This window comes from Hirsutella rhossiliensis (genome assembly GCF_020360975.1).
Source record: "Hirsutella rhossiliensis strain HR02 chromosome Unknown scaffold00011, whole genome shotgun sequence".
NCBI classification, from domain to species: domain Eukaryota; kingdom Fungi; phylum Ascomycota; class Sordariomycetes; order Hypocreales; family Ophiocordycipitaceae; genus Hirsutella; species Hirsutella rhossiliensis.
This window is the reverse complement of record NW_025408677.1, coordinates 2,051,129-2,075,345: the sequence shown is the minus strand read 5'-3', so window position 1 is coordinate 2,075,345 and position 24,217 is coordinate 2,051,129.

Genomic DNA, 24,217 nt, shown 5'->3' with positions numbered 1-24,217 from the left:
TAGTATACGTATATACGGCTGAAAGCTCTCGCGAAGAGAGATACGAGAAGTGTATATAAAATTTATAAAGTTAAAATTAATAGTAAGGGGTTAGTATTACTAGTTATTAGGTCTTTATATTAAAGAAAGAGGGTATAGATTACGCTATCTTACTTAAAAGAGGGAGTCTATAGGTATAACTATATATATATATATATATAAAGTATAACCTAGGGCCCTTAGGGAGGAAAAATACTACGTAGGAGGAACTAAACTAACCTTTCCTTTATCTTTGCCTTTATAGCTACCCTTTCCTTAATTAGTTATAAGCCCCTAGGCTCTAAAGCTAGCTAGGACTATTAATACTTATTAGCCTTACTATAGCCCTAAAGGCTATATATAAGTAATAAAAAAAATATAAAGTATAAAAAGGAATAGGTTTCCTTATTAACTTAGTAGCTTATAGTTATTTAGATTTATTAAGTAACTTCCTTAGTATCCCTTAAGTTAACTTTTATATTTAATACCTTTAAATATAGTAATAATATTATCTTTACTTATAAAGATAAGGGGCACGCTATTATAAAGTAAGTAGATATATATATATAAGTACTATCTATAAAATAATATTAATAAGCTATATAAAGCTCTTTTATATATAGCTAGTATATATATATATATATAAGATTAACCTTATATTAATATTTAATAATTAAGAAAAAACCCTTTTTTATAAAACTAATATATATTATAGAGTAAGTAGAGGCGTATATATAGGTGCCGTCTATAAAATAATATTAATAAGCTATATAAAGCTCTTTTATACGCGGCTAGCTTATATATATATATATAGGATCCGGCCCTCTATATATAACTATATAGCTTAGGCTATAGCCTAAGCCTATAACCTATAATAGTTAAAGACTCTTATATAATACCCTCCCTTAAGCGCGGTGCGGCGCTACCTTATTAACGGCTTCTATATTATTAAGCCTATACCGCTAGCTCTACCCTACCCTTTCCTATTAATAGTACTAGCCCCACTAGCCCTATTATCCCCGCGCTTATTAGCCTAAGTAGCCGGAACCTAGCTCTATACTTATTAGCTAGCTAGCTATTTAAATAAGGGCATAACCTATTATATACGCCCCTAAGTAGCCGGCAGCCGGCCTAGACCTACGTAAGCCTTAGGTTACCCGTCCCCTTAGCCTTAGGTAGCCTCCTCTACCTAAGGGTATATAAGGTAGCATCCCCCCTTTCCTCCTTCCCTTTCTTTTCTTCCTTCTTTAACTATAGTAGTAGTAGTAATAAGTAAGTTTTACTCTACTTAAGGCGTTAGTTTATTCCTAGCTATATAGGCCGCTCTATTAATATATACTTATAGTAATAGCTATAATAGTAATAATAGCCCTAATAATAATAATAACTTTAACTAATAAGTTCCTTACCTTATAGAGTAGGAGGCTATATTTTATTATACTAACTTCTATAATAGATATATCTACCTCTCTCTCTCCCGCCTCCTCCTTCTTATAGCGTATAGAGTTATTCGTTAACTATAACGACCGGTATTATTCCTAAGGGATAAACCTATTAAGGGGTTTATATTAGTAGATATAATAGGGCGTAGTCTAAGCAATAATAAGTATATTACGTTAGTAATAAGTCGGAGGTCGTAGACCGTAGACTATAACTAAGTAATTAGAATTAGAGATAAAATCGTAATAAAGATCTATATTATATTAAAAGCTAGAGAGCTATCTATTTAAAGGAGTACAAGTAAGTAGCTATATATACCTATAGAGACTATCCTTAGATTATAGGCCTAGCTATAATCCTTAATATTAGATCGTATAAAGCGTAGTAATCTCGTTAATCCTAGATTACTTAGATCTCTACGATCCCCTCGATCTTATATTTATTAGATAGTCGTGCCGACTATTTATCCGTTAAACTATATTACGTACTTAACGCGGTCGACCGTTAACGGCCTAGTAGCTATAGTCGTAATACGATATCTCCCCTCCTTTTAGTCTTATTCGTAAGACCTACTATAGCTGCCTTAGCCGCCGTATATAAATATACCCTTATCGCGTTATATATAAGTATATCGTTCCTTATCTCTTTATCCTTTTAGGATATACTACTAATAGTATATCTAGTCGTATACTAAAAAATCGTTCCTAAAAAGCCTTTAAGCGCGCTACTCTTACTAAATATATTAACTTAAGTAGAGATTCTATTACGGAGTAGGTAGAGGCATATACGTAGGTGCCGTCTATAGGATAATATTAATAAGCTATATAGAGCTCTTCTATACGCGGCTAGCCCGCCCCTATACTTATAGGATCCGGCCCTCTATACGTAACTATACGGCTTAGGCCGCGGCCTAAGCCTATTACCTATAATAGTTAAAGACTCTTATATAATGCCCTCCCTTAAGCGCGGCGTAGCGCTGCCCTATTAACGGCTCCTATATAATTAGGCCCGTGCCGCGGGCTCTTCCCTGCCCTTTCCCGTTAATAGGGCCGGCCCTACTAGCCCTATTATCCCCGCGCCTATTAGCCCGGGCAGCTAGGACCCGGCTCTATACTTATCGGCCGGCTAGCTATTTAAATAAGGGCGTAACCTATTATATACGCCCCTAGGTAGCCGGCGGCTAGTCCGGACCTACGTAAGCCTTAGGTTGCCCGTCCCTTTTACCTTAGGCAGTATCCTCTACTAAGGGGTATATAAGGCGGCATCCCCCCCTTCTCCCTTTTTTTCCTTCTCTCCCTTCTTTAACCGTAGTAGTAGCATTAATAGGTAAGTTCCGCTCTACCTAAGGCATTAGTCCGTTCCTAGCTATATAGGCCGCTCTATTAACGTATACTTATAGTAGTAGCGGTAGTAGCAATAATAGCCTTAATAATAATAATAACTTTAACTAATAAGTTCCGCGCTTTATAGAGCGGGAGGCCGTATTCCGTCGTGCTAACTTCCGCGATAGATATATCTGCCTCTCCCTCTCTTACCTCCTCCTTCTCGGAGCGTATAGAGTCGTTCGTCGACGCCGTGCTAGCCGTGGCCAACAACGACTCCGCCGCTACCGCCGCTCCTGCCCGCGCCGCTACCACCGCTCCTACCGCCGCCGCCGCCGCCTCTACTACGCTATTCGCTCTTACGTCGCCCCTTAAGGTAGCGACGCCGTCCCCGCCGCTACCCGTAACGCCCGGCCCCTCGGCCCCCGCCTCCGTCTCCGCTACCCCCGTAAGTCCGTAGTTAGGTAAGCGTAATAGACGTTATCCGCTAACCTCCTATAGTATAAGCGCTAAGTATAGGCCGGCGCCGCCCGCTCGGCCCCCTATATACGTTATACGTTATAGGAGCTCGACTGCTCCGACTAGGCCGGGCGCCGCCGCGGCGGCAGCTGCTACTAGTACGCGCGAGCCGGCCGCGCTTATAAAGCGGCGCCTCCCGTCTTACTTACTACGGCGTCGGCTTAGAAGGCCGGCTCGCACGGGTAGGCGCGGGGGGCTACTAAGAAGCGCCTTACTGCCGCCGCCGCCGCCTACTATAACCTCCGCGCCCTCGAGCGATAGGGCCTTATGCCTAAGTAAGTCCTACTCCTCCGCTCCCTTATTTCCGCCTCTAATATACCCGGCGCTAGGGATACTACCTCCGTCGCCCTATCGGCGGTCCCCTTAGCCGTGCCCGCCTCCGCTACCGCCGCTGCCCCTACCGCCGCCGCTAGCCGCCGCCCCTTTACCCCCGGAGCCGCCGCCGCCGCTAATTAGCTTATAGGCTTAGAGGGCCGCCTTAGCGCCTTAGAGACCGCCGCCGCCGCTAATAAGAAAGAGGAGGCCGACGAAGACGATAATAACGAAGATAATAATAATAATAATAATAAGGAATAGGCCTAGGTAGTTTAAGGGCTCCGCCCTATAATAAACGCTATTTTTATCTCCGCTTATACTATTACGCTTATATTGCCTATATTACCGTAACTGCCCCCTCCGCTATACCTACTTTATAGTCTTAGCTTAGGCTATTATCGGTAGTCCGCTAGTCCGTCGTTCTTATCTATTATTCCGAATAAGGCTTCGAACTTATTAAGGGCTATAGTTCCCGTAAACTTACGTATAGGTTCCTATATAGGGTCGAGATACCCGCGCTACTTAACGAGGACCTCCTAGCGTTTCCCCTTACTAACCTTTTTCTAGCGCGCGGCCTATATCTCTTCGACCTTAAACTTATTCTCTTCCTTTACCTCGATTATAGGCGGTTAGGCGTCCGCTACTTCTTATCCGGGCAGCGGGTTAAAGGAGGCTCTACGAAGGAGGTCTATATTAATCTTATTATAGACCCCCGTTAAGAGACTATCGAGCTCTATAACCTACGGGCTAATAACCCTTTATACCGTAAACTTTACGTATAGCTAGTTAAGCTTTTTCTTTAGCCGTGCCGACCTATAGTTATAGAGGTCTAGCTATACCTTATCTCCTACCGTAAACCTATCTACTAGGGCCTTAGTCTTATTAGCGTGCTACTCTTAATCTTATGCCGCGGCGGCTATCGCGGATTAGCAATAATCTATAGTCTCCTATAGCTTTTATACGAACGTAGAGGCGCGGCCTTTTAATAACGAATTACTATACTACTCCGCTATTATATCTACGGTAAAGGGAACTAGTAAGGGTAGTTCGAAGCTATATATTATAAAGAAAGGGGCTATCTTAATAGAGGTATATAGTTTACTATTTAACGTAAGTTAGGCCGCGGGGAGCTAACGGTCTTAGTCTACTTAGTTACGGGCTATAACAGCCTATAGGTAAGCCTATGCCTCCTAGTTAACCCTTTTAGGCCCTCCGTTAGTCTATAGGTAATATACTATACTAAGTAGCTACGTAATCTAAAGTAGCTAGTATAGGTGCTACTAAAAGCGGCTAGTTTAATTCGATCCCCTATCGCTTATAATAGAGGCTAGCTAGCTATATAAGCGGGCCTAGTACTATAAGAAGCGCTCTACGTAGGACTCCGTATCTATAGACGGTATTAGCTTTAATACTATAGACTTACTAAGTCGGTCTTTAATTACCTATATATAGTAGTTGCCGCCCTCTATAAGTAGGAGGTCCGTTATAAAGTCTATCTATATATATATATAGAACTAGTCGGGTACTAGAAGCTACTTAAGTAGCCCCTTAAGCTACGCCCTCTAAATCTTAGTACGGCCGTAGATATCGTAGTTTAACGGGGACGAGGGCATATACCTAAAGCACGCGTAGCACGTAGCAAAGGATTAGCAGAGCAATTAACTACGCAATTATCTAATTACTTAGTCTATATATAGCTCTATAGGCTTTAGGTTATAAATACGAGTCTTAGAGATTTCTTTACTCTATACCTCTTCGTTTCTACTAGAGTCGCGTAACTAGCGGCATCTACTTTAAAGGGGAAAAATAAAAATTTAAATTAACTATAATTAAGGATAATGCCTAATTAGATAATCGAGGTCTTTATAACGCCTTTAAGTATACTTAGAAGAAAGTTAGAGGGGGGGGGGGTGCTAGGGGTCTTATCCCTCTAATAGGCTAATATTTATAAGGGTATAATCTTACCCGTTAAACTCCTCCCTAGCGACTTTCCGACCTAAGATACTAACGGAAAAGGCGCGATAATAACGGGCAAGGCTCTCTTCTTAAGCACGTAAGTAAGTAAATAAACCGTCGATAGAACTTTTCTCCTTTACTATAATCCTTTCCCTTCGTATCCTTTATTCCTCCCTTTACCTACGAGCTGCTCGTTTAGCTCTTTCCTATCTTTACTCGCGTACTTCCTTCTTTAGATAATTATCTACTGCCCCCCGTATACGCTCCTAAGTATTCGCGCTTATTATTCCTAGGGGCGTTAGGGAAATAAAGTAGTTAGCGTCTTTACTAGTCTATAGCTTTAGGTACGGCTAGATTAAATAAGCTATAAAGTCTTATAGGCTAATCGTTATCGCGTTACTAGTAGTCCTACGTAAATATATAGAATTATAGTCGTTAATATCCTAGCGGTAGTTCTAATATATTCCTAGGTTTTTAACTCCTTCGACCTAAGAGGGTTTAAAGCCCGGTATAAACCTTATAGGGACTATAGCCGGAGAAGCTATTACTATACTTCGTTTCTAGGGAGTAACGGGGCGTGCTATAGGCGTTACTAAAGTCTTCGGCCTTAGGGTAATTAACCGAGCGCCTAGTAATTTCGGGGTCCTAGGGCGAGTAGGCAGCCGGGCTATCTGCCTTTCTTCCCTGCTAGCTCCTTATTAGGTTATCGGCGGGGGAGCGGTTACGAGTCTTTCGCTCCTTTATACGTTTAGAGGAGCCGTTAGTAGCGGGCGAGGAGTAGGCCTAATTAGCTATATATTAAAGGGGGAGAATAAAGGCATCGTTTCTACGTAGATAAAGGGACTAGTAGGGGCGCTTAGCTCTCTCCTTTATAGGCTCTAGGGCAGGGATCCTATCTCGAGGTCACTTAGGGAAAGGCTACTTAATTTAGATAAGGAGCTCGATTCGGTTAACGCTCGAGGTAACGAAGGACTAGGTCTATTCTTAATTCCCGTCGGCGTAATTAGATAGTTAGGGGTCTTTTTAAGGAGAAGTTTCGTAAAGAAACCGCGCGTAGCTTAAGCAATTAGGTTAGGTTGCCCCGTAAGGGCAGCTAGCGTAGACAGCTCCTTTCTCGCTTTCCTCGCCGTATAAGCTAGTTCTACGTCTCTTTAGAGCGGTAGTTTCTATCCGGTAGGCCTATCTAGGAGGTTAACTACTTCTAGGACTTCCTAGAGGTCTTATTCTTCCTAGTCTCCTAAGATAATACGGTTATATCGGTAAATCCGCTCGCTCCTAGGAATCCTTATAAGAAAGACTCCGCTAAAAGTTATTAGACCTTAATTAGATAGTATCCTTTATAGTCGTTTAACCCCGCTATTAAACTACTAGGAAACTCTACCGCCCTATAATATCGCTTGCGTATAATTAAGCTCGTTTACCGCAACGGCTTAGATTCCGTATATTAGCCTATTAACGTAGCCTTTTATACTTATCCTCTCGTCCGGCTTAAAGAAACACTAGTCTCGGTATAAGATCTCGTCTATCTATAGGGCTTCTTACGTTGCTCTATACCTTTACTCTAGAATTACTTTAACTTTTAGGCATCGCTATTTAATTATCTTAAGGCGTAGCCTAACTATGCCTCTAACCTAGTATTAGATTATTATTAAGGCTAAGTAGCCGTATTCCTACCCTTCTTACTAGGCGGTATAAGGGACTAGCGTATAAGTAAAGTTATAAGGAACTTAGAAGATATAAAGAAACTGCCGCTATACTTATAGGAACGTATAGAGTCTAGCGTATCGTCCCTCTTTCTAAGCATTAAAAACGACTAGGTTTCCTTCTCTACGGTCCTAGAGGAACGCCCCTTAGTAGAGTCCCCCTTCGTTCGTGCCTACTAAAAAGTTAATAACTCTAGTCGTATACCTTTATTTATACGCGAAGTAACTAAGGTCGAAGGTAGGAGCGGTAAACTTAATTAGATGCTCCCTATTATTTAGGCATTTATAGTACTTCTTATATCTATCTTCTATGTCTTCGATAGGTTCCCCTTAGTAGTCGGTATAAACTAATAGCAGGTAAGGCAAGGGGCATACCGCGTTTTCGATGCCTCTTATTAAGATTTTAATTATCGCGCTAAGGCCGAAGCTCGTAGCCTATTATTTATCGATAGCTCTATAAAGAAAGTTATATACGTCGACGATATACTCTTCCTAGCGGGCCTTATTCCTAGCGAATCCGTTTATCTTTTTAATGCCCTTATATATTATCCGAGCGTTTTCGAGGGTAATATCCCGCCGCCTAATAGGGCCCGTTAGTATCGGGTGCTAACGATCTCTATAAACGTATTAAGGAGGTTGCTTCTACCTATAAACGTCTCGTCGGTCTTAGTCTACGAACCTTTCCTTATCTTTAGCGTAGAAGCGCCCTTCGCCGCCTTTTACTTTAACTTCGCCGTAGTAAGTAGGCAAAATAGAGCTCCTGCTCCTAAATAGTAGTGCGCTAAAGAAGATAGCGGCATCCTTAGGGAGGTCTATAGCTGGGCCTAGGATACTATTTAGGTTCGCCGCTATGTCTTAGGAAAGGGTAGAGTAAGCGAAAGAGAGGGAGAAGCTAAGATTAGATAGTTAGGGTAAGTAGTTTCGAGTTATAACGCTAAGAGGCTAAGAAGGTATTATATATATATATAGGAGTTATATTAGTAGAGGGGATCGTTATAAGTAGGGAAGCGTATAGAGTATATATATATATATATACGTATAGAAGGAAAAAGAAAGAAGGAAGAAGGAGGGTATAGCGAGAGGAATAAATAGTCGTTAAAGCGCGCGGTTATTAGTTGCTTTAGCTAGCCTTTATAGCGGTAAAGTCTCGGGCGTGTTTAGCGGTTGCGCCTAAATAGCTTCTTTTACCGGTTATCGATTAGGGAGCTATCTAATCCCCGCCCTTTTCTTTTCCTCTTTACTCTCTTTATTCCTCTTCTCCCTCTTCTCTCCTCTATCTTCTTTATTTCTCCGGACCGCTACCTTTTATCTTCTCCTTTTACGATTACCTCTTCTTCCTTATTATATCTCGTAAGACCGCTAAACTCGAAACTAAAGAGCTGCTAGATATCGTTAACCTCTCTTTAACTACTCTTCTACGACCTTCCCTCGTTACTACTACTCTTCTTACTTAGAATTATTATACTAAGGTCTTTCCTCTTCGTATAGAGTACTTTCGAGTAACGACTATCTAACTTATCTAATCTCGCTTAGCTCGTTTTAACCGTCTTCTTCTATAGATCTATAGTTACTTCGAGACCTAGGTCTATAGTAGAAATAATATCGGTTACTAAGGGTTTTTAATTTACGTAGAAATCGCCTTTCGGTTATAGGTTCCGTTAAAAGCTCCCGATATTATTAGGGTTAAAGCGCGCGGTCGCTCCCCTCTCTCTTACTTTCTCGAGAGCACGCTAGGTTAGTATAATTAAATCGTCTTCTATGCCCTTTATTATAGACGTCGGCTAGTAACCTATATCCCTATAGAAATCGCTTATCCGCGTAGATACTTCTTTTCTTAGCTTAGTTCGGGGTAGTAAGAATACTCTCGAGTAGTCTTAATTGCTTTATACGGAACTCGTAATCCTCGCCTTTATTAAGGGTATATTCGAACTTATTAGATAATTATAACTTCCGCTTACGAGCACGTTATATTTCCTTTTTATAAGTATATCTCTCTTCTAGGCACTGCCGGCGGTTCTTACGCTAACTATGTCTAGGATTCGACTAAGGCGCTTATTTACGAATAGCGGCACTTCCCTAGATACCGTAGGGCTGCTTACGACCTTAATAGATTCGCTAACTATATATACGGTTATAATTTCCGTACTAACCTTAAGACTAATAAATTTTACGATAAGTATATTAGCAACGAGACCGCCCTTTATCTTCTTCGTAATATCCTTAATCCCTTTAGTCCTACTAAGGATTTAGAGGAAGGGGAGGAAATTAACCTTATACCCGTCTTACCCGGAAAGAGATTATATAGGTTTAACGAGCTCTCTCTTAAGTAATAATTAGATAGTCTTTAAGTTCGCTTTATAGTAGTCTATAGTAGGTTTACCGGGAGTAAGTAGCCTCGTTTAATCGCTATCTTTAGCGGCAAAAGTTTTTCTCTTAAGGTAATACGCGTTTAATTTAGTAAGTCGAAAATATATTAAAATTTATCTTATAGGCGCGTTTATTTTCGCTATAGCGGGTCTCCCCCTCTATAATAAAGAATAGACGTCCCTATCTACGAAGTAAAAACTCCTATTCTTAAGGGAGGTAGGTAGTAAGAATATTCGTTTTCTTATTTTATTATTTAATTATATCTCTATTCGCCTTCTTTAAGGTAGTAGAGGGTAGGCTATTATTAGGGAAGGGTAGGAAGTATTATCTTTATCTACTTAGGGAGCCTTAGGTAGAAAATTTAAAACGATAAGGTAATAGGTAGGGCACTCGTAAATATCTCGGCTACTATAGTTATCCTTCGATTAGATAGTTAGACGGTGTCCTAGTTACTAGTTAGGTTCTAGCGTGCTTCTTACGATAGTCGTAGATTTTTATCTTTGCTACCTTTTCCTCCCTAGCTCCTTTTTACCTCCTCCTTTTCTCGTTAGATTAGCGTCTTTAGGGCTCTAGTATAGAGATCCTTTTTTACTTTACTAAGTTACGGCAGCTAAACCTCGATCGTATGCCTTAGGCCTTTCTTAGGTATCTATAGTCGCTCTTCTTCCTCTTCCTAGCTTTAATCCTTCTAAGGTTCGTTAAGGAGTCGTTGCGACCGTAGTACTATTTAATCTAAGGCTTCTCTACTTAGTAGGAGTAGTAAATTATCTACTTTATCCGTTATTTCTTCCTTCCTCCTCTTATCGAGAGTAATCTTATCCTAGAGCAACTAATCGTCCTTAGTAAAGTACTACTAACCTTCCTTATCCTTTTTAAACTTCTTTAGATACTCTCTTAGGATTATCTTATCGAGCACGATTCTATCTAGAGTCTTAATCCTATACGCTCTAGACTACTCTAAGCGCGATGCTACTTAAAAGGGACCGTTCTACCTTATCTAATACTTAGCTTGCCTCCCTAGATTATTTAATCGTCTTACGTCGAATAGTAAGACGAGGTCTCTAGGTTATAGGCTTTCTTTCCTTATCGTATGCTTATTAGCTTTATCCGTCCTCTCTATTAATTAATTCCGATATCTTATTACTCTTTTCTTAGCTTCTTTTATATCTTTCTCTTTTCTTTCTAAAACTCGTACTTATACTTTAAATAATTCTTCTTTTATCTTTACTTCGTCTTAGTCGATTAGTCGCTAAGTCGGGTGTTCTACCTTAAGAGGTAGTACCGGTTCCTATCTATATAGTAGGTAGAAAGCTAATATTCCGTAAGACTCTCTAACTACTATTCGGTCTATAAGGATTACCTAGTTAAGGTATTTAATCTACTTGCCCTTTTTCTCTACTATTTTTATAAGCGCTATTATTAACCTTTAGTGCCCTTATTCTACTACCGCGTTCGCCTTTAAATTATATACCGAAGTTTAAATAACTTTAACGCCTATATCCTCTAGGATATACTTAAAGTCTTTCTTTATTTCGGGCCCTCTATCGATTATAGCGTATAGTATTACGCCGTACCTATAAATAATAGAGAGTATAAATTTAGTTATAGCTCCCGCGGTGATTTCTTTAACTAGGGTTACTTCTACCTATTTAGTAAGGTCGTCTCGTACTTCTATAAGGTACGAATACCTATAATTAGATAGTATATACTAACTATCGAAGTAAATCTTACTTATAGGGTAGCTAGGCGCGGTCGCGGTTATAACTTCCTAGGGTCTCTTAGTCGTAAAGTATTAGTATTTTTTATAGAAAGAGATTGCGCCGTAAATATCGTTCTAAAGGCTAGCCTACTAATACCTATCTTTTACGAACGTATATATAACTTATCGTCCTTTATACCCTATTTACGCGTAGTACTTTACGATAATCCTTTTCCGTTCTTTTAGGTCGTCTACGACTAGTATAGGTCCCCTTTCTTCCTTCCTAGGTAAAGCTTTTAATCTTTAACGTAGAAACTTAGACTCTTTAGACGTAGCTTCCTATAGTCTTATTTAGAAAGGCCCTCCGGCCGTTTTAACGTTTAAAAGAAGTTCGTAATTATCCTCGATTCCTTTAAGTAGTCCCCTTATAGCTTAGTCCCTTATACTACGTTTAAGTAGAAGTCTATAAATTCTTTAATATCGCCTTCTATTTCCCTATCTAATATATTAGAAGGTCCTTTAGGCTTTCTTAAGAGTCCGTCGGCTACGTTATTCTTCTTACCTTCGATATATTATATAGTAAAGTTAAAGAGGAAAATATAGCTTATCTAGCGAGTTACTATAGCTCTAAGGACGTCTTTAAGGGCACCTTTTAGTTAATTAACTAGGACCTATACGTTAGTTTCTAGGATAAAATATACGCCGTATAAGTATATTCTTAGTCTCTTAAGCGTACTTAATATAGCCCTATACTCCCTCTTTATCGTATCGTATTTAGTTTCTACTAGTAACTACGTTTTACTTTCGAACCTTATAGGGCGCCTCTTTCCGTCGACGATTTATATTAGGACTGCCCCCTAGCTAAGTAAACTAGCATTATATATTAGAATAATATCTCCTCTTCCTAGGCCGACGTCGAGGGATACTAGAAAGACTAGATTAGTAATAGCTTTCTTAAGGGCAGCTATTGCTTTTACTTATTCGTCTCCCTATTCCTAATAGACTTCTTTCTTTAGTAGGTCTATAAGGGGTTTTACTAAGATAGCGAACTATTTAATCTAGATTTAATAGTATCCTATAATGCTAAGGAAAGCTTTAATATACGTTATATTAAGGTATCTTATCTATTCCTTAATTTTAATAACTTTAGCTTCTACGGGGCACCTTTTATTTATTCTATAGATATAACCGATAACTTTAGTCGCTTACTAGTAGAATTTCGATTTAGCCCCTATAATCGTATAACCGGAGAGTTCGATGTTAACTAGGACTTTATCGAGGTTAATAAGGTGTTCAAAGATAAATCTCCTTACTCTTAGCGCTACCTCTTTATTATTATACGTTATATCGGGCCCCTTAATACCTATATTATCGAGGAAATTCCTATAGATATTCGGTATAAGGTCTTATAGGATTCTTTATATTATCCTTATAAATTAGCCGACTAAGTTCGTAGCCCCTTAAGGGAGTATATATATACGTAAGAGGCTAATAGGTATCGCGAATATCGTTAAGTTATAGCTTCTAATATTAAGAGGGATCTAATTATAGCCTAAAAAAAGGTCTAGGAGGGAAAGGATCTTATATATCGAGAAGTAGTCGCTAAACTCATCTATATTCGGCGGTAGGTTCGTATCTCTTATTATAACGGTATTTATACGCGTAGCGGAATTAATTAGGCGTAGTCCTCCGTCTTTCTTTACTACTAGGAAAAAGGGGTTCCTATAGGGCCCGTGCCCTTCTTTAAGGACTCCTATTTCTAGTCTAATTTTAAGGATATCGATAACTTTCTACTCTATCGCTTTTAGGATCGGGATTAAGGCTGCTTACTATACCTTATATTCTATTATCTTAATAACCTATAGTAGGGCTATAGCTAGGTCGACTCTACCTCTTTCTATAAAGTCCTAGGATAACGCTACTTCCTTATTAAATAGAATACTATCGAAGATCCGGATTTCTACCTTTATAAGAAAGCCCTTAAATTATTCGTAGATTGCTTTAAGTCTTTCTTACGTTAGCCGCTTTCCTTTTTATATACTTAATAATTTTCCTATTAAGTGTTCCGGGTAGGGTCTAGGCTATATCTTATCTTTAACGGTATTCTATTTAGTCTTCTTTTAGTTAGGGTCCCCTTCTAGCGTCGAGCCGTTTAATAGAGCATCGTTAATAGGGTTAATCTTATCTACTTTTCTTTTAAAGAGAGTATTAACTCTTAGATTATATAATCTAATAGGTCGTTTCCTCCCTATCTTAACTTTAACTTTCTAGATCTTTTAGAACTTCTTTCTAGCTTTAATAATGTTTTTCTTAAATTCTCCTATAGCCTCTATAACTATAACTTTAATAATCTCTTCTACTATCTTAGATCCGATAGCTAGAATCGCCTTATCTCCTTCGTCTATAATTAATTGCTATCGTACTAGTACTATTAAGGGCTCGTTTACGCTAGCGTAGGCTAGGTTAGGGACTTAGTTAGCACCCCCTCTATAACTAAGGATCTTACCTCCCGGTAAGAGAATCTCGGCCGTCTAGGTATCCGTAAGGGTTTCTCTCCGTAATTATTAGGTAGCTCCTAAGTTATCTTCTTCGACTTCTATTACCGAAGCCTAAAAAAAATTTCTTAGGAGCTAGGTAGCTATTTCCTATATAGCCTCCTTAAGCTTTAGTCTTTCGTATATATCTTTATTAACTATTAAGGTCGCAGCCTAAAAGGATTTTACTATATCGACCTTATCTAGAAGCTCTTATCTAATAGCTCCTACCGCTAGCGTAACTACCTAGATAGTGCCGATCTAATATTTAACCTATATATCCCCGTTCCTTAAGGAATAATTAAATAATATACGCGCGGCTCTAATAAATAGCATGCCTAGGATAAAGGGGACTAAGACTCCGTCTAGCGCAATATAAAGACGGATTAATATCTAGGTCGTTCCTAGATAGAGATTAGTCTCTACCTCCCTAACTATATCTATAGGGGACCCGGTATACGCCGTTATTAATGCTCTTATCGGTAGGATTTTAAGCCTATATACGTTTATATATCTTTTAGTAATAAGGTTTCCTTTAAACCTAGTATTAATTAAGGCGCTTAGAACTTTAGCTTTCTAGCTACCGAGCTATACTTAAATACGGGGTAGGTCTTATATATACTTAAGCGAGCGGAAAGGTATAAGGACCGTGTTTATACGTATTATAGGAATCGCTATAAGGTCTTCTAGAGTTATCTCTTAGTGTCTTATCGAGAGTGCTGCTTCCTATATAATAAATTCGTCTTTCTCCGGTCTTATTGCCTTTAAAGTTTATTAATTAGATAGTCCTTAGGCTAGTTACGTTACGCTAATCGTATTAGTTATAAACCTAACTTCCTTTAGTGCTTATTAGACTTTAAGGCACTTATAATCCGATTCTTTATAAGTAGGGTAAGTAAGCTTAATCGGTTCGACCTAGCATTCTTCGTTTTATTCTTCGACTTATATTAAAGCTACCGTAAGTTTTCCTTATAGATATTCGAGGAGGAGTAAACTGCTCTCTATATTATTTTCGGCTACTTTTATAACCGTTATCGTAGCTCTATAGGGTCTTATATTGCTCTCTACTTTCTCTAGGGTCTAGAATTTAGTATTTTCTATACCTTAGGCTATATCTATATATCTCGTGCTAAGTCTCTCGCTTAGTTAGGGAATAAAGTCGATTAGGTAATTTAAAGGGATCGGGATTCTTTTATATATAATTTCTCCGACGATTTTATCCGTAAGTCTATCGAACTTCTTATCTAGATCTACTCTATATCTATAGTATATAGGGATAATCTTTAGGCTAGTTTTTACTATTCTCGTTATCTCGATTTCCTCTACGTCCTCTTCGACTCTTTATCTTTTCCCCTCGTAGGCATTAATCCCTATCGTAGTCGTATAGATTATCTAATTATATATATCGCTTTATTATATATTATCTATAATTATAATAACTAATATCCTTCCTACTTCTTTTCTTATATCGCTTACTTCTAGATTCCTTAGCTTCTACTTATATAGGCTTCTATATCTCTAGAACTAGTCTAAGAAACCGGATTCTCTTTTACTAGTAGCCTAATTCGGGTAAGATAGTATAACCGTAGCTTTAACCTATTTTATAAGTAGTAATATAAAGGAGTCTAGCTATATATCTACCTAGTATACGATAAGCCTTCGAATATATATACCTATTTAAGAAAACCTATTAGTAAGCACTAAGGGAATTGCGCTTCCGTTATCTTTTCTTCTAAGGTAAAGAGTCCCGTTTACTACTTTATATATTATAAATCCGATCTCGTAGTCCTAAGAGTATACCTTATACTTATTAGGGTAGTATCCTTCTTTACCGCAATAAAAGTATCTCCTAGGCCGGTTAAAAGTATTAACCTAAAGCTATATATATTAATTAGATAGGTAGTAAAATCCGATAGTATTTACGCTACCTCCTTATCTATAACTTAAAGAGTAGCCTTTACTACTAATACGTCTCTATTCCCTATTAAGCTAGTTAAATATCTACTCTTACTAGCGAGTAAGGTTAATCTTTATATCTTTAAAGGCTTTTATTAGGTCTAAGATCTCCTTTACGGGCTGTCTAGGTTTCTTATTTGTTTTCTTTAGCTCTTTAAAAAGTTTTTCTTTGCCCTCGTTAGATTTAGCTTCCTCTATTACTTCGTTAATTTCCCTAAAGAGCTAGTCTTTCTTTAGGTTCTTAAGCTTTTAATTATAGACTTTAGATGCTATATCTCGTCGCTTAACGTCCTAGCGAGGTACTAAATAATTATTAATTATATAGATAAGGCTTTTATATAGGAGTTTTAAGATAACTTCGGATATCTTCCCGTTTTTCTTTATAACGTTAATAATAAGCTCCTTTAGCATTATATAGTAGATAAAGTATAACTAGACTATAGATTCTTCCTAGCCGTTAGGTTATGCCTTACGCTATAGGTATAAGTAGAGACTAAGCTATTCCGTAACTTCCGTAATAGTCTTAGGCTTTTTAGTATTATAATAGTCTAAGCGGTCGTTAGTAGTTTCTAGTTATTTAATATTATATACGTAGTAGTATTAGAGGAGTCTCTTCTTTGCTTCTTCCTAGGTAAGTCCGTCTATAAGAATTTTAATAGTAGGGGCTTATATAAAGGAGATATAGACTTCGAGCTAGTCTATTTTATCCTTATCGTAGATACGGTTAATGCGTATTTCCCGTTCGAACTTCTTAAGGAATTTAGTTACGTTTTTACCGTTAAATTTTCTAATAGGTAGGAGTCGTAGTTAGCGGAGTCTTCCTACAAGGTTATCTTAGCTTCTAGCGAGTATATCCTTAAGTTTATTAGCAATCTTATTAATATCTACCTTAATTTTCTTTATATCGCTAGTAGTAGGATTAGATAATCCTTCTTAATAGCTAGTGTTTCTAGATATAGTATGCCCGTAGATTGCGAGGTTGTGAAATTTAGAGTTAGAGTTTTCGGAGTTAAAGGATATCTTATTATAACTATCTTATTACTTACTTTCTTATCTATTAGCGGGAGGTAGACGTTCTCTATAAGCTACCGCGTAGAGGAGAGCTAAGGTTAAGGTTATTAGGGTATCCCTCGTTAGTACCTATATTAGCATTATTAGTGCGTATATAAGTAAGAGGTCTCGGTAGGGTTTTCGAACGGTCTAGATTACGCTATCGTTGTTATTCGTGTCTTTTAAAGTATTATATAAGGATCGTGGTTTCTTAACTAAGTCGCTAGTATTAAGGGTCGTAGGGCTAATAATAGGAGCTCGGGGTTTTTTAGTATTAGCTTATTGCTTTTCCTTTACTACTAGCGAAGGCATTATCTAATTATTTATTTCCCGGTAAGTCTATCGCCTTATTAAGTCCCTAACTCTAGCTATTAAGGTAGTTGCTACTTTAATTATTAAATCCTTAGATTTTATTTTTTCTAAATAGTACCGTTGTCCTCTAGGTATTCTCGGCTTCGTAAAGCTACTCGTCGCCGTGTAAATAGAATAGAATAACGAGTTTACGCCCTAGAGACTAGTTTTAATAGGGACGAGAGTATATACCTAAAGCACGCGTAGTACGTAGTAAAGGATTAGTAGAGCAATTAACTACGCAATTATCTAATTACTTAGTCTATATATAGCTCTATAGGCTTTAAGTTATAAATGCGAGTCTTAGAGATTTCTTTACTCTATACCTCTTCGTTTCTACTAGAGTCGCGTAACTAGCGGTATCTACTTTAAAGGGGAAAAATAAAAATTTAAATTAACTATAATTAAGGATAATGCCTAATTAGATAATCGAGGTCTTTATAACGCCTTTAAGTATACTTAGAAGAAAGTTAGAGGGGGGGGGGTGCTAGGGGTCTTATCCCTCTAACGGGCTAATATCTATAGGGGTATAATCTTACCCGTTAAAGTAGTTACGGAGGAAGCGGCGAACGTAGTGCTATAAGAAGGGCTAGTAGAAATCCCTCGCGAGGCCTACTACTATGCCCTGCCTACCTAGGTAGCCTACGATACTAGAGTTATAGATAAGCTAGACTAGCTTCCCTTAGAGCTCGTTCTATTTATCTAGCTCCGGCGGTCTATCCTTCTCCCTAGCTTCCATAGTATACGGCGCGCCTAGTACCTATAGTCTCCCCCGCTAACGTAGGTGCCCCCGTAGGTCGATATAATAGTCGGCTACTTATACCTTTAGCTTTAGCTTCGGATTAAGGTATCGAGCGCTAGACTTAACGGCGCGGCGTACGCTCTTATAGGTGCGGTCTAGAGACGATATCCTATCCTATAAGCGCTAGAGGACCTTATCTTAGAACACCCGCGCCGCACGCGCCTCTAGGCCGGTCTATCCCTCCTCGCCGGGCCGAGGCGAAGGTATAGGGGAAGGCTTATTTATTAGCGCCGCGCCTTCCTCTACTAGGGAAGCTCCTATATAAGTCCGTAGCGCTTCTTATAGGATAAGCTATAGATCCCGGGCCTTAATATCCGCTCCCGTCGGCCGGTCTTAATTCCTCTAGGAAAGCGTATCTAAGACTACGGAGTCCTGCCCTAGCTAGTACTTAATCGAGAAGTTAAAGCGTAAGAGATACTCTACTTAGCGGGCTTACCGCTCCGAGAGGTGCTAGCGAGTTATAAAGTACTCGAGGTTCCTATAGTCTATAAGAACCTCGAAGCTCTTATAGCTCTAGAGCTCCGCTTACTATTGCTTAAGGTAGCTAATAATCGCTAGTATCTCCTTATCGTAAATAGCGTAATTCCGCTCCGCTAAGGTTAGCTTATAGGAGTAGAACGCTACCGGTTACTTCCGCCCGTCTACCTCCTAGGAGAGCGTTCCTCCGAGTACCTAGCCGCTATAGTCCGCTTTAACTAACGTAGACCGGTCGAAGTCCTACTAGAGTAGTACTAGGGCTTAAAAGAATAGGTCCTTAAGTATAAGGAACGCTCCTTCTTATACGGGCCCCTAGCGAAAAGCGGTCTACTTCCTAGTAATCTCGTTTAAGGGTATTATAATATAGGAGAAGCCCTTAATAAATATCTTATAATAGTTCGCGAACTTAAGGAAGCTCTATACGCCTATCTACGTAGTTAGGGTAGCCTAGTCCCGAATCGCTTAGATCTTTATAGGATCCGCCTATATACTTACGCCGGCGTAAATAATAAAGCCTAGGTACTTAACCCTCTTAACCTTAAATTCGCACTTATCTAGGTCGAGGTAGAGCTTATAAAGTTAGAGGCGCTCTAGGACCTTCCGTACTTTCTATATATAGTCCTCGTAGGAGCCGCTTATATAGATAAGGATATTATTTATATATATAGAGGCGAACTTATTAAGGAAGTCCTAAAGTATATTATTAATATAACGCTAGAAGGTAGCGGGCGCTCCTAAGAGGCCGAAGGGCGTTATAAGCTACTCGAATAAGCTATAGCGTATATAGAACGCTATCTTTTACTCGTTACCCTCTAAGATCTATACCTTATAAAACGCCTATTTTATATCTAGCTTTATAAACTACTTTGCCTTCGAAAGGTTATAAAGCGTATCCGAGATTAAGGGTAAGGGGTAGCGGTCCAGCCTCATAATTATATTTAGAGCCCTATAGTTATAATAGAACTATATCCCGCCCCTTAGTTTATATATAAATAAGACCGGCGCTCTTACTTCGGAGCTACTTACTTAAATAAAACCCTTATCTAGGAGGTCCCTTAGCGTCTTCTTTAGTACTAATAGTTCCGCGTATAATATACTATATAGCGGTCCGAACGGTATAGGTAGTTCCTACCCTTTCTTATCGGTATAGAGTATAATCTTATAGTCTACCCCTAGCTTATATAGGTTAAGCTTATCCGCTTCCTAGGACTCGAATAGCGGTAGGAGGTCGTAAAAGCGCTCCGGTATCTACTACCGTAGCTTAGAGGGCGACTTCGGCTTCTTTGCCTAGAGGGCCTTATCGATGTCCGCTAGGCTAACTATATAGACCGCTACGTTAGCCGCTACCCGGCCTTCCTCCCACTCTAACCGTCGCACGGTTCCTATAAAGATAGAGGTAAGGACTTCTTATACTAAGTATAAAGCTCGCACGCTTAGTCCTACGCCTATAGAACTATCGTCGTAGCGGACTTACTATTACGTAGGCCTAAACTATAGCTTCTTTTAGTATAGAACCGAGTATAACTCCGTATATAATAACTAGGGTTTCCTAAGGATTAAGGGAAACTCTAGTTAGGGGATTATATAGGCTACGATAAGCTTACGGCAACCGTCGACCTCTATAGCTAGCTATATAATGCCCTTAATTACCATACCCTCTATTACGCTTAAGGCGCCCTTTACTCGCCTTAGGGCGATCTTTTCTACTAGCACTTATATCTTTTATATAAGCGCCTCGTTAACTACGGCGTAGTACTAGTAGCCCTCGTCTATAAGGGCGGCGATAGGTAAGGAGTTATTAACTATAACCTATATTAAAGTAGGCTCCTTTTCTATATAGGCGGATAATTCCTCCTTCTCCTTTACTAGTACTAGCAATTAGGGCTCCGGAGCCTATCTTTACTCTAGAGCTACTCTTTTTCCTCTAGGCCTAAGGGAGCGGAGTCCTCTTCGTTGTCTAAGGTAAGGAGCGGTTCTATCTTCGCTACTTAAACTACTATAGGCCGCTTAGCTAAAAGGAAGGGGCATTTTAATATAAAGTATATAGACGCGCCGTAATATAGGTAGCGGCTATTAGCCTTCCTTTTCTCGATTTCCTCGCTCGTTACCTACTTCGCCCGCTACTTAAAGAGCGGGATAGTATAGGGGATATTTAAAGACGACTTCCTACCGCGTTTAGCTCGGTCTATATAAGTAGCCGATATTAAGGTATCTCCGTTAGTATTAATAGTTAGCTATTCCTCTTATAGAGGAGCGGTAATCCTATTACCGCTATACGGCGTGCGCTTATAAAGCTTCTAGAAACGCAGCGTCTACTCGTAGCCCTATACTACCTTTATTAACCGGCTTACGTACTCGCCGTAGTTAGTAGGTATAATTATAGGGATAAGTAGCTCCTATAGGGCCGGCGTAATTAAGTTCCGTAACTATATAAGCTTCGCGCTATCTTCCTATACTATAGTTCCCGCTACTCGTAAGAGCGTCTCTTCGAAGTTAGGGAGGAATTCGCTAAAGGTCTGCCCGTCCCTTTACTTAAGGGTCCGTAGCCTATCCTATGCCTTCTCCCGCTCTTATACGTTGCTAAACGTATATATAAGGTATTAGAAGAAGTCCTATAGGTCGCGTCTACCTCTAGGGCCGCCCTTATCCTAGAATCTAGAGATCCGCTATATCTAGGGCTCCGGTAGCGTATAAAGGAGCGAATACTACGCTATATTATAATAGCCGTTTAGGCCCTATTTCTCGTCTATTATAAACTTTATCTATAGCTAGCTAAGGAAGAAGTAGAAGGACTTAGGCTTACCGTCCTAAGTCGGCTAGGGAAGCGGCTTCTATATTAGTAGTACCGCTGCCGTAACCGGTATTGCTAAAGTCGTAGGGGTTAACGCTAGTCTCGTAGACGGCTCCCTTAGTATAGCGAGAACCTCGTTCTTCTCGCTAGCCGTCGCGCTTTTAATCGCTTCTAGGATAGCTATAATACTTCCTATCCGCCTAGGGGGTAGCGGGGTGCTCCCTTAAGGAAGCGATACCCTTTTTAGGGAGATATCTATTAGATCTATTAGTTAATAGCTTATACTATTACGGAGTAGGTAGAGGCGTATACGTAGGTGCCGTCCGTAGGATAATATTAATAAGCTATATAGAGCTCTTCTATACGCGGCTAGCCCGCCCCTATACTTATAGGATCCGGCCCTCTATACGTAACTATACGGCTTAGGCCGCGGCCTAAGCCTATTACCTATAATAGTTAAAGACTCTTATAGATTCTACTAATATACTATATACTTAATACTTTAAAGTAAAGAAGATAAATTATTAGATAGCCGAAAATTCTTTACGCTATAATAATTATATTACTAGTAGTCGTCCTTATTATAATAGTATTTTAGTAGCCTCTTTTTATAGGTATCTTTTAATTCTTTTTATACGTAGTAGCTAATATATTTCTTTTAGTAACTAAATTATTAGCGGAGTAGTATAGGCTATATTTTAAAGAGGAGGAAGCTAGGGAAGCCTTATTAGAGCTTTAGGTATAGCTTATAAATCTTTAGTCGTAAATATCTATCGCCGTTAATCGTTTAGCTTATATCTAGAAGATTTAGAATCGTATAAAGGAAAAGAGTTCTAAGTTATTTTATCGTAATATCTAAGAAGTAGATACTAAGGATAGCGTTTTACCTACGCTTAATACGTATAAGTATTAGGTAGTAAATAACTTATAATCGTTAGGCGTTCTTAATAAGGCGAATTAGTCCTCGTTTAATATTAGCGAGGAGTTTATAGATCTTAGTCCTTTAATCCCTCTTAAACCTTCTAGTAAAATTATCGAAGTAGAGAGCTATAGTAGGTTAAGTGCTTAAGTAGTTCCTAGGTATTTTCCTTTAGTCTATATCCCTTCTACTTAATAAGGTATTCTTATTACTAACCTTATTTTCTTATATTTAGTATTTATTTTACTTTATATTCTTAATCGTCGTTAACTTTAATTTTTTCCTATAGTTTAGTATTTCGTAGCGCTAGTTTTAATAATAAGATATAAAATATCGGGTATATCTATATTATTATTAATAGCGAAAGTTTATAGTTAACTTTTAAAATAGTTTTCTTAACCTTAAATAGTTTAAGTTTCTTAAAATCTAATTTATTATTTAGTCGTTTTATTTTAATATTTCGTTATATAAAGTAGACTATATCTCCCTATTAAAAGATTAGTCCCTATAATCTTTTCCGATTATAATAAGTAGATATTCGTTTTTTAATAAATTAAAGTTTTTATTATATTTCTTTATATAAATTTTATAGCTAATCTACTTATAGTATCGCTCGTTCTACTTATAGTCCTTATTAAGTAACCTTAAATACTTCTAGGTTATATCTATAATTAGTATATACTAATAAGAGCTTAGTTATTTCTATAACTAAGCTATTATAAGCTAGTTATACTATTAATAGCTATTTAACTTAATCGTTTTATTTATAGCTAATATAATATCGTAAATATTATTTAAGCGTTTAGTTAAGTCGTTCTTTTTATCTATCTATTTATAGGTAATAAGCTATACTAAGCTTATATTTCGTCCTTAATTATACTATAAGAGCTTACTAAAATTTAGCTATAAATATACTTCCTCTATTAGAGATAATCTTATTTAGTAGTCCGTAATTACTAATAATTATTTATAGGAATATATATACTAGCTCTTTTATATTACTTACTTCTTTATATAGTAAAAAATACCTATACTTTATTAGTCTATTAGTAATAACGAATATACTATCGTACTTAACGTTAGTTATAGGTTCTTTTAACGGTAGTAGCTTTATAATATAGTTAAAAGCTATTAAATCCTATAGTTTCTCTAGTACTAGTAGCGGTTATAATTCTCTATATAGTTTATATTATTTAGCTTTACTTTATATATAAAGTTTATATTCTTTAATAACTTATTATACTACTTCTTTAAGCTATAGGAAGTTATATTATCGTTTAATCCGTTTTATTATTCTTTAGATTCCTTAGTATCTATATATTAGATATTTATATATATCTTATATAACTTTATCTCGTAACGCTAGTAGTATCTAGATTTTATTCTTATATATTAGAACTTTTAAATATTCTATATCGTATTCTTTTAGTGCTTTATATTCTTTTATCTATTTTAGGATCTTCTAGTATATTAAGTTATTAGGTTATACTTTAAATATTATATTTAGCTATCGTTACTAGTAGTTCCTATTTTCGTTAATTTCTAGGAGCTATCCTTTTACTATAGGTGCCCTTATATTATAGTTACTTCGTCGATTAAGGGTATTAGCTCGACCGTTTTCTATTCCTTTTTTATAGATTATTTTATAGTCGAATTTTAATAAGTATTTAGCTTATTAGATCTATCGCCTATTTAACTATTACGTCGTTATAAAATATAAGATATTCTTATAGTCTATATAGACCTTAACTTTATATTTACTTTTAAGAAGGTAGTATTAAAATTCCTTAAAAGCTTAAATAATTATAAGGAATTCTTTATCGTAGATAAGGTAATTAAGTTCTATACTATATAGCTTCTTTAAGTAGAATATAATTAGTTATAGTCTTCCTTTATTATTTTTTTATCCGATTTATACTCTTAAAGTAAAGTTTAATATATCGGTTTTAAGTTTAATTTATTATTTTAGATTAAAGGTAGTTAAGACTAGTTCTTATA